Here is a 15,489-nt window from a genome sequence, read left to right as displayed (position 1 = left end):
CATACAATGTAGCCTAACCATTCACGCTCCCATATATGGGTTGCATCGTTTTTAATGTTATCTTCATTGGTCTTATTAGTTTAATTACTTAGTGTATAAACATTGGCTTTAAAAAAAGAATGCTTGTATTGAGGTTGTTAAGTTATCTTAATCTGATCAAGGTAAGGTACAGTGATTAAATCACTTTTTGGCAGGATTGCTTCTTTTTTTCAGTTCAATTACATTCAATTTGAAAGACTTTTTATGTCACTAAATGTGCGGGGCAATTTGAGGTAAGGCAGTTTGAAGACAATTACACAGAAAGAAATTAATTCACACAAATAAAAAATCTTAAAATAAAGAAAAAATAATATAACGTTAGAAGAGACTGGATCAGAGTAGACGTTGATGTAACGTGTTTTCAGTGTGTGCCTAAAGTCTTCCTGGTGTTTATAAAAGGTGTAATTTTTCTGTGGCTGTTCGTAAACACATCATTTAAAGTCAGTCCTGACTCACCGAGTGATCCTCTGTTCTCTTTGCTCTGTGTGTTTGTATGAGGCTCAGCCTGGCCAGCGGTCAAACACACACACACACACACACACCTGCAGGCTGGTTGACTGAGGTCTACCCACCAGTGCCAGGTTGAGGCCAAGAAAAGTCCCATACACAGCAGAATAGCTGGAAAAGTGAACTGTGTAGATCTTCTGGTGTGGTTGGTGGTGTGTGGGAGGGGAACAGAACCCTCCCTGCCTCTTTCCATTTTCTTATCTTAACACCATCTTGAGTGAGTCTGGAGGGACAACTGAGTAAGATTCAACTCTGCTTTGTTGGAGAAGTGGGAGAATCAGTCATCTCATAATAATAAGTACAGACTGTATATAAAGAATCACTGCAATCATGAATAACCACAACCAATTGAGGTTGTTGTGCGTACAAACATGAATCTTTTCAAGCCTGACAAAGGTAATAATTAGAAAATACAGTCTGAGGGACTCTGCATGTACAGACACAGGATTAGTTGAGAAAAGTGATAACTGAGGGAGATTTTTTTATGACTTTATACAGGAAAAGTAACAGTAAATGCAAAGATCTAGACATGGAAGTGTAACATCAAACCAACAATGTAAAATATCTCTAAGTGCAATGTTTACCTTATACTACACAGTATTCGAGGAAAGAGAACAGTTTGACAGCGTCACCATACATCATGACCCCCAGAGGAAAGTGGACATTATATTACAGAATCATCACAACCTCACATTTCAGTGATACAATGTTACAATTTTATTTAGCATACCCTTTTGTCCAAAGTGACGTACATCTGTAAGTAAGTATCTGAGTAAGTACAACAGCATCCAGGATCTACCTGTACAGTAATGTTAAACTTGCTGTCAGAACACAAACCGCAGTGCTGACTCATGTGTCTGTGCTTACTCAGCCGGTTTGGATAAGTAAGCTGTGACCAGCGGACTAGCAACAGGCATCAGTTTGTTTACATGCTAATGTGTGATTGACCATGAATATGCATTCGCTCTGTGCATGTATTTAAGTAGATGGACTGTACTTACATAGCGCTTTTCTAGTCTTTGCGACCACTCAAAGCTGCTTTTACACTACATGTCACATTCACCCATTCACACACACATTCATACACGGATGACAGAGGCTGCTACATAAAGTGCCCAACTGTCAAAAAGTAATCACATTCATACCTGATGGCTATGCCACCAGGATTTGGGGTTCAGTTTCTTGCCCAAAGACATTTCGACATGTAGTCTGAGGGAGCGGGGGATTGAACCTCCAACCTTTCAATTGACAGACGACCAACTCTACGACTGAGCCACAGCCGCCCAAAATATTTGATATCCATGTGTTTGTTTCCAATTCCCTGATCAATGTCTTTTTACAAGTCCAGTTTCTCATTTGTGCTCTTTTGAAGAGTCACCTATTATTCCCTGCTTCATCATTAAACAGACTTGTTTGAAATGAGTTAAGATTGATTTGTCCATCTGCTGTTTAAACAATCTTATGTGTAATAAGAAGAGCTTAAAGGAATGGATCAATCAATAAAGTACTTTTTTCCAAGTATGGCTTATATTTCCATGGTGCATCCTGCATACAGATCTACTGCCTTTAACAAATGACCAGAGCAAACAGGAATACAGTCACTTAAACACGCATGCTTTTGAATTCTTGCTTGCCTGTCCTTGAGGCAGAAGTGCTTTTACAACCCAGGTTTCAAATTCTAAGGCAAACACTTGTTTCCCTTGACAGCTGTAAAGCAGACAGTCAGCGTTATGCCATGTACAGTAGCCATGTTTTCATGTTGAGATTTGAAATCTGGATTTCTCAGTTTAAATGACACTTTTCTTCTCTTGGACTTTAAGGCTCAAACACCATTTCATCTATGCAACTCTGTCATGGAAAACCCGGTGATGCAAACCCTGCTGTGAATAAAACCTAAATATACACATTGGTTACAAATTAAAGGACAAACAACAACAATGCAGATGCCTTCATAGAGAGTGAGATAGTTCACTGAATCGTTTGATGAGTAAAAAAAGACTTAAGTAAAAAAGACTTATGTAAATCATAAGCTATGGCTTAGCTCTGTAGCCACGAGGCTACCAAGATGCTTTCTTGGTCGCTTTATGTTGGTTTTTGCTTTCATTTCAACATACAGTAGATCAGACTTTATAAAGAGCAGTAAACATGGCAGGGACCATGTTATCCTCTTAATAGAGTGTTTACCGGCTAGCCTCCAACTTTGTCTGTTATTCGGTGCTCAGAAGGTAAAAGTAAGTTTCTATATTGGCTTGTGATAATATCGGTGTATTGATCTAGTATATTAACAATCTCTCTGAAGAAACAGCTTTTTAGCCTTGCAATTGGCTGACAATGATTAATCAAATCAGCAGCTCTCCTCATCAGTGATGTATTATATGAATATCAGCCCAGCTTTCAAATTAATACCTTGTCAATTTCCCACTCACAATGGGGAAGTGATAACTCCGCATTACTGCTTTTCACGGCCGAGTTCCCATTATTTCTTTTAAAGAGTGGGCGCGCTGCCCTTTGTGCTCACTAATTCCATCTCTGTATGCAAAGGTGAGGAGTTACGCCTGTGTGTTGTTAGCAGTGGACTAAGTGATGAAATCAGAGAGATTGCGCCATCCTGACGACACTGCAAGAAATACCAGCAACTCCTCTGATGTGCTGCTGGGGCTTTAAATATTTTATTAAAAGCAGGAGAGGGAATCTGCGGGAAAATGGAACATCTTTACTTGTTCGCTAAAACAAACATCCTCACTTGTTCACTAACAAACTAAACACACTCTTATAATGTAGACCGTCTCTCATTTGGTTGCCTCATTCTTTCCTGTCAGAATCACTGAGACACAGGTTTCATGAATGCGGCTGCAGTGGAAACAATGTGGGATTATGTCACCTTGTTGGCATACTTCCGCATGTTTATTTAGATGTGAATACTTGTTGACAGAGGCGGATATTTCAGCAGGAATAACACAAGCGCTGTTTGGCTTTACGCATTCCCCCTGAACACAGCGTGACTGTACGTGTGTGTCTTCCTCCCTCCTGCCTCTCTGCATCTGACAGCGTCCCTCCCTCTTTCTCTCTCCTCCTCCTTCTCTCATTAGGCTTTTCACCGGCAAAACACCGACACACTCCCTTTCCCTTAAACCGGGGAATAAACACGGAGCGGCGGCAGGAGCAGGACTGAGCTAGCCCCAGTGCGCACCATTCATGGTTATCCCCAGGATATCTGTCTGACAGGAGGGTATGTTGAAATATTCATATTTTCCCTGCCTGTTTGCTCATGTCGTTATAAGCCCCGGCTTGGTTGTATTGAACGATTTGTTGAATGTCGAGCTTTAACGTTTTCGGGATCTTTCCCCTTTACGTGTCCTTTTACGCGTTATTCTTCAATGAATGCGGTGCTTTGCTATATTCTCTTTGTGCTTTTAGCTGCTGCAGTGAAAAGACATTTATTCCAGCTGCAGCTGCTGAAAGATCATCATTTTATAACGCGCATGGACTTTGCCCGCTTGCCGTCCTCTACTGGTGGATGACTATCATTGTGAGAATGAAGCAGAAACGAGTTGTAGTCGTTTGGGCCCACGTAGTCAGTGTTGACATCCCACCTGCAACCAGGCAGTTAGGCACCCCCCCTGCTGCCTGCAGCCCTGGAAAGCTAACACATGATGTTGTCTCCCACAGCAGTGCCTTCATTTTCATGTTTCTATTTTTCATGTCCTTCAAAGTTGTGCAGTGCCTCAGAGATCAGCGGTTGTCTGCTTGTTTCAGTTTGTGTCTCAGCCTGTCAGGCAAACTGGATCTGCTGTTGGCTTAGTCAGTGAATCCTCCAACACACCCATCACTAATTATGCAACACTGACATAGTCACACAGTGTCACACCCTGTCATCAACACTCTGGTTTGCCCAAAACACAGTGGTTGAGTTTGCTTTCAAAACAAACTTAAATTAATTGCAGTTCGTAGCGTAAGAATTATTCAGTGATGTGTGCAGGGTGTAAATACAGGTGCAGCAGTGGAGACATCTGACTACAGAGGTGAAGCACTCTGCCTGTTTCAGCTGCATGCTTGGGCAGGTTCATGTATGGAAATGGCCTCACCTTTGGCCCCCCGGTTTCAACGGTTTGTGGAATTACATAAAGTATGGAAGAGGAATGTTTCTGCACTGTGTTCACCTTCAGGATGCTTTGCTTGGACTTTTCTCTATGGTTGTTTATCTCTGCAGCACTGTATGTCTACCTACATTGTCTCTATGTCTGTGTAATCATACTGAGTCATTTACAGGTTGATTCCCAGGGGGGTACAATGAAGTGTTAATCCTACAGCTCTTTTGACTGGCTCTTAACAGTAATTATCGCCACATTATGCCCGCGAAGCTCTGCTGGCGTTGCCTACATGTACCAGGATGCTTTGCACTAAAGGAACCGCTGTCAATACCTTGCTGAGTCAATTTCTCATATTTTTGGATGCCATTTAAGCTGTTGGAAATGTAGCTGGTTTGGTATTCAAGCACAGGCGGAAGCTAGGAATCCAACATGAAATAGCCTCGTAGTTCTTCTGTGCCAACAACAAGGCAATATGGCCGTGCAAGTGCTGGAGGAACAACAGATATTACAGCTGAACTGCTCCACAGAAACATTGAAAATATTGGCAACAGTTGCAGCCATTTTTCACAGAAAGAGATACGGCTGAAAACCAGTAAACAAGCCCTTGAAGATGGATTATTATATCATATTTCTTACTGGCTTGTCATGTTGTCGCATTTGTGCAAGTCAGATCAAGTGTGGCTCAGCTCCTCTCCGGCCTGCTCCCCGCTGCTTTACAGGTGGGCTTTTGGTACTTTGTCACACTCCTCCTACAGGCCTCACATACTGTCAGCCTCTGCTAGCAGACCCGCTGTCACACAGCATCCATGTCGTTAACATCGGACACACTCCCATGCCTGCTGTGTCAGCCTGCCAGCCAGCCTCCTGCTGAGTATCACCTGATGCTTCTTCCCATAACTGCCACGGAGCCATTACCTTGTCTCAACAGCAACTCCACCTCCTCTGCTGTTTACGTATTAGTACTGACATGACTTTGTGATCATACAAAGTATTGAGGTGAATCACACTTAAAGATTCTGTACGGCTTTCTTCTTTTTACCACGGTGTATACGTGCACATAGTCTTTTTACCAGTGTGTGCATGCCAATGTTTGTGCGTGAGTTCAGATGCCTGAGGGTGCTACTGGGATTTCACAGCCCGGCATGCTGCCTACCACCATTTGCAATTCAAATGAGCGCGTATGAGGCATCTAGTGAAGCTGAAGCAGCCCTCCGCTCCTCTGTCTCATTGGAGACAATCATTACTTGCACTTACAAGTTAACTCAACTTTTTTTTATTGTTTTCTCCAGAGGAAAAAGAGAGCTGTTTGCAGCGTCTATGTAAGAATCAGTGTCACAGAGGAAGGATATTTTTTGTAGTCCATCTCACTTGAATTACAATTCATTTTGTGTAAGTGTGGCTCTTGGCACAGGCATGGTATGCGGCGTAATTGTGTGGGGTCACCTTGATTTCCCAACTATAATACCAAGGCATGCCACAGGTCGTATGACTGTGTGTGTGTGTATTTGGGGTGTGTGCCTGTGCCTGACTGTCATTGCTGTTGGCCCAGCTGAATTTCCTTTGACCCGACATGTTTTTGTAGCTTTGTGAGTGTGGTCACGTCTCTTCCTGCCTGCTGAACACAAGTGGCCAAATACACGGAGGCGTACACAGAAACATTTTTACTTGCATACTTGTGAGGTCCCATGTTGACATGTATTTACCTGCACCCTAGCCATTACCATCAAAACTGCATGTATCACTCTAGCCCTTATCCTAACCTTAATATTAACCTAAAACCAACTTTTCACTGCACAGTTGGATTATAGTTCTATGTAAAGTTTTTACACTGACAATGGTGTAGTCCTTTTCTGTATTCTTAAGACTAGGGATGGGGATTTCCAGTAATCTCAATATTTGAGTAATCTAATTACCTTATGAACGAGTAATCAAGTACTCGCAAATTATATATTTTCTCTACCGTTAAAAAAAAACATACGTTGTACATGGAAATAGTCTGAAAATAGTTGGCTATATGCCTGTAAGACAACATTACTATCCAACACTTTTACATTAATGTAAATAAATAGCCAACAATGGAAAGCAAGTGCAATTTCAAATGCATTCATTGAACAACCTTAAGGCTTTCCGTTTTTAAACGTCACAGCGGTAACTTGTAACTCACATGTTTTCCACTCTCGTAGCTGTTGTCCGGCGTGATGGTGGCTTGTACTCTGGCTCAACAGACCCCATCAGCTCATGGAAGCCTTCTCCACTTAATGGGAGCATATCTCCAGTCACCAGTCATTTTCGTTATTAGCAGGCTAATCTTCTCCGCTCTGGTATCATCACAACGACGTGTGCTAACAGGGCTAGCAAATGATGTGATGCCTGTTGTCTGTCTTTGCCCGCTTCTCCTTGTGCTTTAAGCACATGTGGTTAAGCATCAAACTCGTATTTCTATAGTTTAACACCACATATCTTGCACAGCGCATTATTGAAGACTTTTTGGTCAAAGTACTTTCAGACATCACTTTTCCTTGTCACGGCTGACACAGTGCATGTAACAGAATTTTAAACTTCGATACGATACTAGTGAAAAAAAAAAGATTCTCAATACCTATTTTGATACCACAGCAACAAAAAAGATCTTTATGAGATGCCAAAAGGACTAACAAAACATCGGTATTTTCCAACCTGTAGATGAGAACAGTCTTCTGTGTCGTTGCTAAATGAAAGCTCCAGGTGAAGGAGGGCGGAGCAGACAGACACACAGTTGGCAGGATGAAGCGGGTCTTCAGCTGCAGACAAACTCAATGGTGAGGTTGTGCGGAGTTGTGAGCAAACTAGTTTGTTGTTTAGAGAGTAACTGGAAATCAGAAATTACGTCTTATTTTTCTGTTTCACAGCTTTCTTTTCATTAACGCCGCTCGCTCTCTTCCCTTCCTATTTATGACGATCAACCAACGCCCTCTCTCACTTTTGGCAGATTTGGGTTGAAAACTGATCATAGATCGGTACTGTCGAACATTAAAGTAACAGAGATTTTATGTTTTGACACACTTGTTGATCAAAAAGTATCTTTTGATAACCTTAGATGTAATGCAATCAACAACATAACTGCCTTCTTTAGTTTTCCCGCTAAAAAAAATTTGCAAGACAAAGAACCCTCTCAGACTCCTTTTTTTCCTCACTGGTAAATACACGTGTCATTTTGGAAGGAACAAATTTAATTAAAACACTCTTGCCAGTACCAGTAAACACAATGCTTGCCAAATTACACAAGACTGACATCTCAAAGCACTGCTCCAGTCTTTTACTGTCACACAACTGTAAAGTTGTGGGACTTTTCAGACAGATAAGAAAAAAAAATGACATCATGATCACTATATTATTTTCTCAGACTTTGATAGCTTCTCCAGAGCACAGAAGACATTAAACATTGTTTTTGCAGCGTAGAAGTACTCGTCATGATGAGTACAATTACTTTTATGTGTAAAATCATCCGAGAATTTTATATCTTGGATTGTCCCTCCTTGAGATACACAGTATAGTTCGGAGGTTCTGTCAGTGACAACATGCTAACAGAGAACATAGACGATTTACACATCATCTTACTCAGATAAATGTAAAACTCTGTAAAAGTCCATATTTACTACTCTCCTTTTACAAATCAAACATTGTTTATAAGACATGTTACTAATACTTATCTGATAACCGATAGGTAGCACTGTGTCATTGATTGTTGGCTGCCATAGCTGTAATTTTAGAAGTACAGTGGTACAGTGCACTGCAGCTTTGTGTTTGTTTACCCAATGTGTTTGTTTACCCACAGTAGCGCTGTCCTGAATATTATTTTTGGGCCTTCAAACCTACAATGACAATTAACAGCAATAGTCTGGAGCTTGTGTGAGAGCAGGACATTAAGTGTGATGCACTAGGAATGCAAATAGTAACCAGCTACCGTGTTAGGGATAAAGGGTAACCCTTTTTGTCTGTGAACAAAAAAACAACTAATTTAGATGTTGGATACTGGGGAACGATTGTAGCTCATTCCCTTCAATTCATTACGTTAGTTCTAGTGCACAGAGACATAATCTTCGACTTCAATCTCACCTCTCCTTACTATTTTGCTCTTTAATCAGCTTTGTTTGGAATAACAAAAAGAGGATAACACAACTTTACTGCAGCTGACTCCAAGAACAGCAATCACAAAAGCTGGAAATGGATTTAAGCCTCATCAGAGCGCTGCAGCCACTGCAGCCTTCCCAAATCTTGTACAGGTCATACTTGAACATCATATTGTTCCACTGTGTGATGTGTAATAGTGTGTCCGGGTTTCAGCTACACTGTCCACAGTTGTTTGTAGTTGTCAAATCCTCTTCCTCCTTGTAATGATGGTCTCTTCCTGAGCCAGTTGCAGGCCTGTTGCAGTCCGTTTAATCAGGATTTATTTTTTTTGGTTTGGTTGTTACTTACCCAACTATGGGCGATTTTGTGCCTTCCTCAGGTTGCGTCATTCTGTCTGCGTTTTGATGTGAGAGGAAAGAAAAAGAAGCTCTTTGATGCCATGAGAGAATTTAATTTCACCATGCTGTTTCCCACCTTCAGTCAGATAGCTCTTCACAGTTGATGGGAAGAATCACTCCGTCCTTGTGAAGGGGAGGCAGGGAGCTTTACCCCGAGCAGCTGCAGCTCAGCGTGCCTCGGGCCTTATGATTACAGTGAGTCAGCAGGTTCTCTGTTTTTTCTCTGTTTCCCCCTTCCTTTGCACACCCACACTTGTCTCCCTCCCTCCTCCTCAACACCCCCTTTTTTGAACAGATCCCCTGCCTCTGTAAGATGAGACTCATCATGTTGTTGTCTGGCTTTGATCTGGTGCAACAATACCCATAATGCTGCTCATTGTTGCCCCCCACAGTAGAGCAGAATTCATATTTCAGGCAGCAATGCATTCTCATCCCAGGTTGTGAAACGCTTTGTCACGGTGTGCGGCGTGTCATTGAGTTGCACAGGGTACTCTTGTGCATCGCATACAGACATGCAATGTAGCATCTTTTTTCTTCCCTTCTAAACCTTGTATAACATGAACAGTTGATGTGAGTTAAAACAATAATTCAATGCTGACTTAATACTCAAACGTGGTCTCCCTCCTCCCTATCCTACTTCCAAGGTCCATCCGAATGCGGCAGATGGCTGTTGAATGAGTCTGGTTCTGCTTGAGGTTTCTGCCTGTTATAAGGACATTTTTCCTTGCTAGTGTTGCCAAGTGCTTGCTCATTGGTGGCAGTGTCGGAATCGAATCACCAAACCCTCGAGTCTGAGTCGAGTCTTCAGTCCCCAGTGTTCAAGTCTGAGTCAAGTCCGAGTCACCAAAGAAGAGTCGAGTCCGAGTCGAGTCCCTATTATCCGAGTCCAAATCCTCGAGGTTAGGATATATAATTATTCAATAAATTATTATAAATATAAATATAAATATAAAATTATTATAAATGATGTTGAGCAGCTTTCAGGTAATTTCTTTATTGTGTTGTATATATGTATGAATGTCTTCTTCAACTATTTACTAAAGATTAGAGAAGCTCTTTACAGCAGTTATAATTGTTTCCATGTGTGCAGTAATGTCACTGCAGCAGATATCGTGGGACATTTAAGCAGCAAAACTAAAAACTGATTTAAACTGTTATAAATTGACAGGACAGAGGAAACTCCAGAGAGAACTGAATAAACTTTTAGCATCTTAAATAACATTCTGAAGACAGCTCTGATGGAGCTCAGGATTTATAATGAGGGCCGCTGTTACACTCCAAACTATTTCACTTCAAACTGTATCACTGTAACCTCGACTGACTGTGGGACCTTTTAGATGTGTAGAAAACACATTTCATTTAATTATAATTAGATACTGACTGATCCTGTCTGCGTGTCTACAGATTTAAATAATCAATGAAGTAACAGTATGTGTGTGTCGTGCGTAAATGCGCACCGCACCGGGGAGACGCACACCTCGTTTCTGCTGGGGTGCGATCACTGCAGGCGTCTAATAAACTTAAAAATACTTGCAACCCACCCGCTGTTTACAAAAGTTTTAATTTTTAAGACCCTGTTACCCAATCCACAGTGACATGCCTGCAATCCGTGCATCACTTAAAGCTGCAGTAGGTAACCTCCAGGTGCCTCCCCCTCTCACGTGTAGGCTAGTAACCATGGCAACTGAAGAAGCCAGATATACAATACAGCGGACACACCGGTAAAAACTTGAAATGACAACAATCGCAGCCGTTGTATTACACCACCAACACTATCGAAGCAGATACTCATCAAACCAGCGGAAATCAGTGTTTTTGCTATGAATAGTAATCTACAGACAGAGCCAACTAAGCAGTAACACACTGATGCTGAGAACATTTAACCGTGAGAGCACAGGCTCACAGAACTATCAGGAGAAAATCTGAAACGGTAACACTGCCTGGGCACTTCACAAAGATATTTTCAGCCACACCGCCATGAAACAACGCTAAACAGCAGCGGGAACAAGCTAACATAAGCCCGACTGCAACACCAATATAACACAACATCACAGGAAGTGCAGACATTTAAGCAATTTGGAAACATTTTTTAAAAACAGATACAGCTGAAATGAAGTTGTAATTAAGTAATTGAGTAATTTACTGTCAAGCAGAACTGTTTAAGTCAGCATCACTGTTTAATCGTCTCAGGTCCCGTAGCACTCTCGAGCTCTGAAATGCTGCTCCAATGTTTACTCTCATTTTGTTTCTGTCTCGGCCAAACTCTTTCCTTTTAGCTTGCTTTTTCTCATTTGTCTTCTTCGGTATAACAGTCTTTGTAGTATCAGCCATAGTTGGCAATGGAGAAATGGGCAGTTTTTTCATTGCATTTTTCATATTAAGCCTTTGTGGACAGAAATCAGCTGATGCTGCGCACATTGAAGAAATTGAGCTTGATTGTGTGAGCATTCACGGAGTACTGGTGCTGCGCAGGGGTGATTGACAGCAGCCTAAAGGACTGCTCGGCTCTGATTGGTTGTTGTGTTTTGGGAGCGGTGGATTCTTACAAATGCCATTAGTAACAGTAGGAGGAATCAGAGGAACATGATTTTCTTTCTTTTTTTTTTTTTTTTTTACAGATTATCTCTCTCATGTACTACAGCATGGATAAAGTGACAGTTTGAACAAATATGACAAAAAGTTAGTTTTAATAATGTTACCTACTGAACCTTTAATGACACACACACCTAATGCTGCATACACACATCTACAAATTTACAGTGACATTAACGTAGCGGAACATTAAACTTTGGTTTTATTATAATCACACATCATCCAAGTATGCGGAGATTCTTTTTGTGCACTTGCACTCACAAAATAGCTTTCTAACATTTGGTGTAAAATCTTTGAAAGAAAAATGCATGATGCCTGAACTGTTGCTGAACAAGACGGCAAGTAATCGTGCATGCGTATAAATGCACATGACAGCCTTCACAAGAAACTCAATAAATTATTATAAACAATAGAACAATGCTTCTCAATAAAGTCCGAGTCCTCCTCTCTGTCTTCCGAGTCCGAATGCTGTCAATGCGCGAGTCAGAGTCCAAGTCCGAGTCATCACTGCTCGTGTCCAAGTCGAGTCACGAGTCCCAAAAATCAGGACTTGAGTCCGAGTCCTGGATTCAGAGTATGGTCTAGACCTGCTCTTTATGTAAAGCCTCATGGGATAGCTATCGTTGTGATTTGGTGCTATATTTATAAAAAATTATGATTGATCACTCAAAGCAGTTATACTAAGCACAGGTAGTAACTGTTACAGTCACAGTTATTTCAAAGCACCTCATGCAGACGCTAAAGGATACCCTGTGTGTCTGTTTGGGACTTTATAAAGCATCTGTATTTTAGAACATAGGAATGCGAATGGACTGCAGGCAGGGTTGGTTCATGTGGGGAAAGAGAACGGTTGCCACGTCTCTTAGGATTGTTATTCTGCTTTCATTGTGATCTGCAGTGTAAGTACTTTTCCACAGCTATTTTGGCCTCTTCCAACAAACCAAGCCAGCAGCCATTGTTTCTCTTTGGCCACTTCGCTCTTGGCAATCACTAATTAAAGCCTTTGCATCCAACAGTTGTAGAGGAAGGCTAATTCCATTGTTAATGTGTGTCCATTTAGCCGACAATACGAGTATATAATTGCCAAATTCTCGCACATTGTTAAAGCTGTTGAATAGTGCAATATTTACAAACATATAAAACAATACATAAAATAGGTTTAGGTAAGATTCGGGTTGTGCAGATGTACAAATAAAAAAGAGGAGTTGATTTGCTAAAGTTTATTTTACTGCTTCGTAAAGTAGCACAATGCAGGTATAACAAAGTTGCTCAAGCTTAACTAGACGTGTGTGAACGATGGTCCCATGGTAACTGTACTGTGATTGAAAAATGGCTGCAGCTGCTGTGTGGTTAACGAGATATGCTGCCTCACTGAGGAGGGTGGCTACACTCTGACCTCTGCATTATATTTCACTGGTAATTAGACTAAAAGATGATTGCGCACCAAATGTTCAGTGAAGCAGGTGGGTGTAGTCTGTGTGCAGACTGTGGCTGGCTGCCTGTTGGACATCACCCACCATTTCTCGCTGATGAGAATGTGTTTGCTGAGGGTCGTGTGGGCTTTGTTTGTCGCAGTGGTCTGTGTAGGAGTCGATACACGGACTACTCCCAGTCCCTTTGGGCTGTCGGGTGGCTCCTAAACTGGTCAGACAGGTTGGAAGGCAGATCCAGGCACAGCCACATCATAACTCCACTCTCTGAACACTCACACACCGTGTGTGTTTACACTTCTCAGTCATAATCTGTGGACGCACGTGACACATGCCTTGTGTGTTTTTTGTGTGGTTGTTTCATTTTGGTTTATTGCACCAACTTCATTGTTGCTGTGTTTGCAGCTCAGGGAAGAATTAACTGTACTGTACACACACACACACACACACACACGCACACGCACACGCACACGCACACGCACACACACACACACACACACACACACACACACACACACACACACACAGACAATCTGGACTACATGGCAAACATACAAGTTGTATATATACTTGCTTCTCCATCCAAACCCCAAAGTTTGATGTTATTAGATCATCTGTGGCAAATATCAGCAGATGTCCTCGATGTTTTATCTTCTGTTGCCATAACTCATGCTGACTGTTTCTCACTTGGCCTTGTCAACACAGTATAAAGGACAATAATGTAGTTTGTATAGTAAAGACCAATTTTTGACAAAGTGGGAAAGACCATGGTTGGAGACAACTATGCCCCAGATTTGAGAGTTCTGGAGCCTTTTTTTCTTGTACGTCCCTCCACAGGGATGTGTGCCTTGGTTTGAATACTTCTAGAATATTATCAAACCACGCTGTAATTAATCTATTAAATAAGTCCTACAGATACTTACAGGCAGACCACAGCTGTAAGTTTTGCAGAAATAAAAGTTCAACTGTTTTTTTATGCAACGGAACAGAAAAATACAAAGATCAATAAAGAATAATAAGAATGAAAGTTGTCTTACTTGTGCTCTGAAAATTGCAATTGAAATAAAATAGAAAAACATTTTCAATACGATCAATAGTATTATGAACAATGTAAAGTAAATTCTTGTTGGAAATTTTCACACAAGCTGTCATTTGATGGTTTTACATCATGAGAATTAATTCCTCCTTTCATCTCACTTTGAGTTACTAATCATAATCCTCTACTACTGCAGTGTAGCCATCAGAGCTGAATCAGCTGCGTGCTCTGTTGTTCCTCTTCACAGACTTGTTCCTCAGTGTGCCAATAAACGTCCTCGCACCTCATTAATAAGCTGCTTGATTTATAATCAGAGGAGGCGCTCCCATCTGCAGCGAGCCTCTCTTACAAATCATAAGCTGTTTTGCTGCAGTAACATTGTGTAGCCTTTGTTTCGAGGGTTTCAATATTGAACCAAGAATACTTTCCAAAAAAATTCAGGAGTCATGCTGTTCAGAAAGCAGCAGTGGTTTGTGAAGGAAGTGTTGTTTTTTGGGCAGGTCCTCTCCTGTCTGAAACTGCTGTGTGCACGGTGTTTGATCACTAATTTGTTTATACTGTTGTAGCACCTTGCACAGCTTTCTCACTACTATTCCCCACCCCCGCTCACTGGTTGTAAGGCCGTTCCTCGATAACGGAGGCCACTCTTTGTTTGGCATCAGTACCTTCCTCTGTGACAGTTTGTGTTTATCCCAACTGCAGGCTTTTCTTTGAACGTTCCATGTTTTTTAAAGCTATTATGTTCAGCATAAAATGTTTTACTCTGCACGTACTGATCATTTATGAATTCGCTGTCATGCATCGATTTTTTTCTCTTTTGTTTTTATGTTGACAACATTACTGAGTGGCTCCTTTATAATTCATGCCATGATTGATGCCCCTCTGGTAGCCATTTCCATGCTGCAGTCTCAACAGACATTTCACGCCAGCAGCACATTGTTCTGCCAAACACTCCAGTCCACAGATTAAGATGCTTGGTGTTAGCTTTCAGCTGCCACTTAGCAAACCACACTCTATGGTCCACATAGCAGTTGTGCTTGGCAAATGAATGATTGTGCACAGAAAAGTTTACAAGAGAACTCTAAAATGTTCCTGAGCAGTATTGACTTGCTTTTTCAGCCTTACTCTCTCTGTGCCTGTCCCTGTCTATACTAAAACAAGAAGCATTGAGCTTCTTGTTCAGCATCTTTTCAAATCCTCTGACACTGACACCAAAAACTCAGAGAGCTTCTGTAGCTTCTTTCAGCCCCAGCACTGATCCTAATAAGGAGATGAATAGCTCTATA

At 41.4% G+C, this 15,489-nt stretch overlaps 1 protein-coding gene across 3 annotated transcripts in view; it reads left to right on the top strand.

The window, feature by feature from the left end:
• The first annotated feature begins 3,716 nt into the window (after window positions 1-3,716).
• LOC138606300 (band 4.1-like protein 1) overlaps window positions 3,717-15,489 on the top strand; it is a 92,555-nt gene continuing 80,782 nt past the window's right edge. For all 3 annotated transcript variants that reach the window (XM_069678766.1, XM_069678765.1, XM_069678764.1), the window contains exon 1: window positions 3,717-3,775. The gene's annotated coding sequence lies outside the window, so the exon portion shown is untranslated. The remainder of the gene's footprint in view (window positions 3,776-15,489) is intronic.

The sequence above is a fragment of the Semicossyphus pulcher genome, unplaced genomic scaffold, assembly GCF_022749685.1.
Source record: "Semicossyphus pulcher isolate SPU_LCO1_2020_fin unplaced genomic scaffold, fSemPul1.0.p SCAF_3, whole genome shotgun sequence".
Taxonomy (NCBI): Eukaryota; Metazoa; Chordata; class Actinopteri; order Labriformes; family Labridae; genus Semicossyphus; species Semicossyphus pulcher.
The sequence above is the reverse complement of the archived record's forward strand: the minus strand, read 5'-3'. Positions and strand labels throughout refer to the sequence as shown.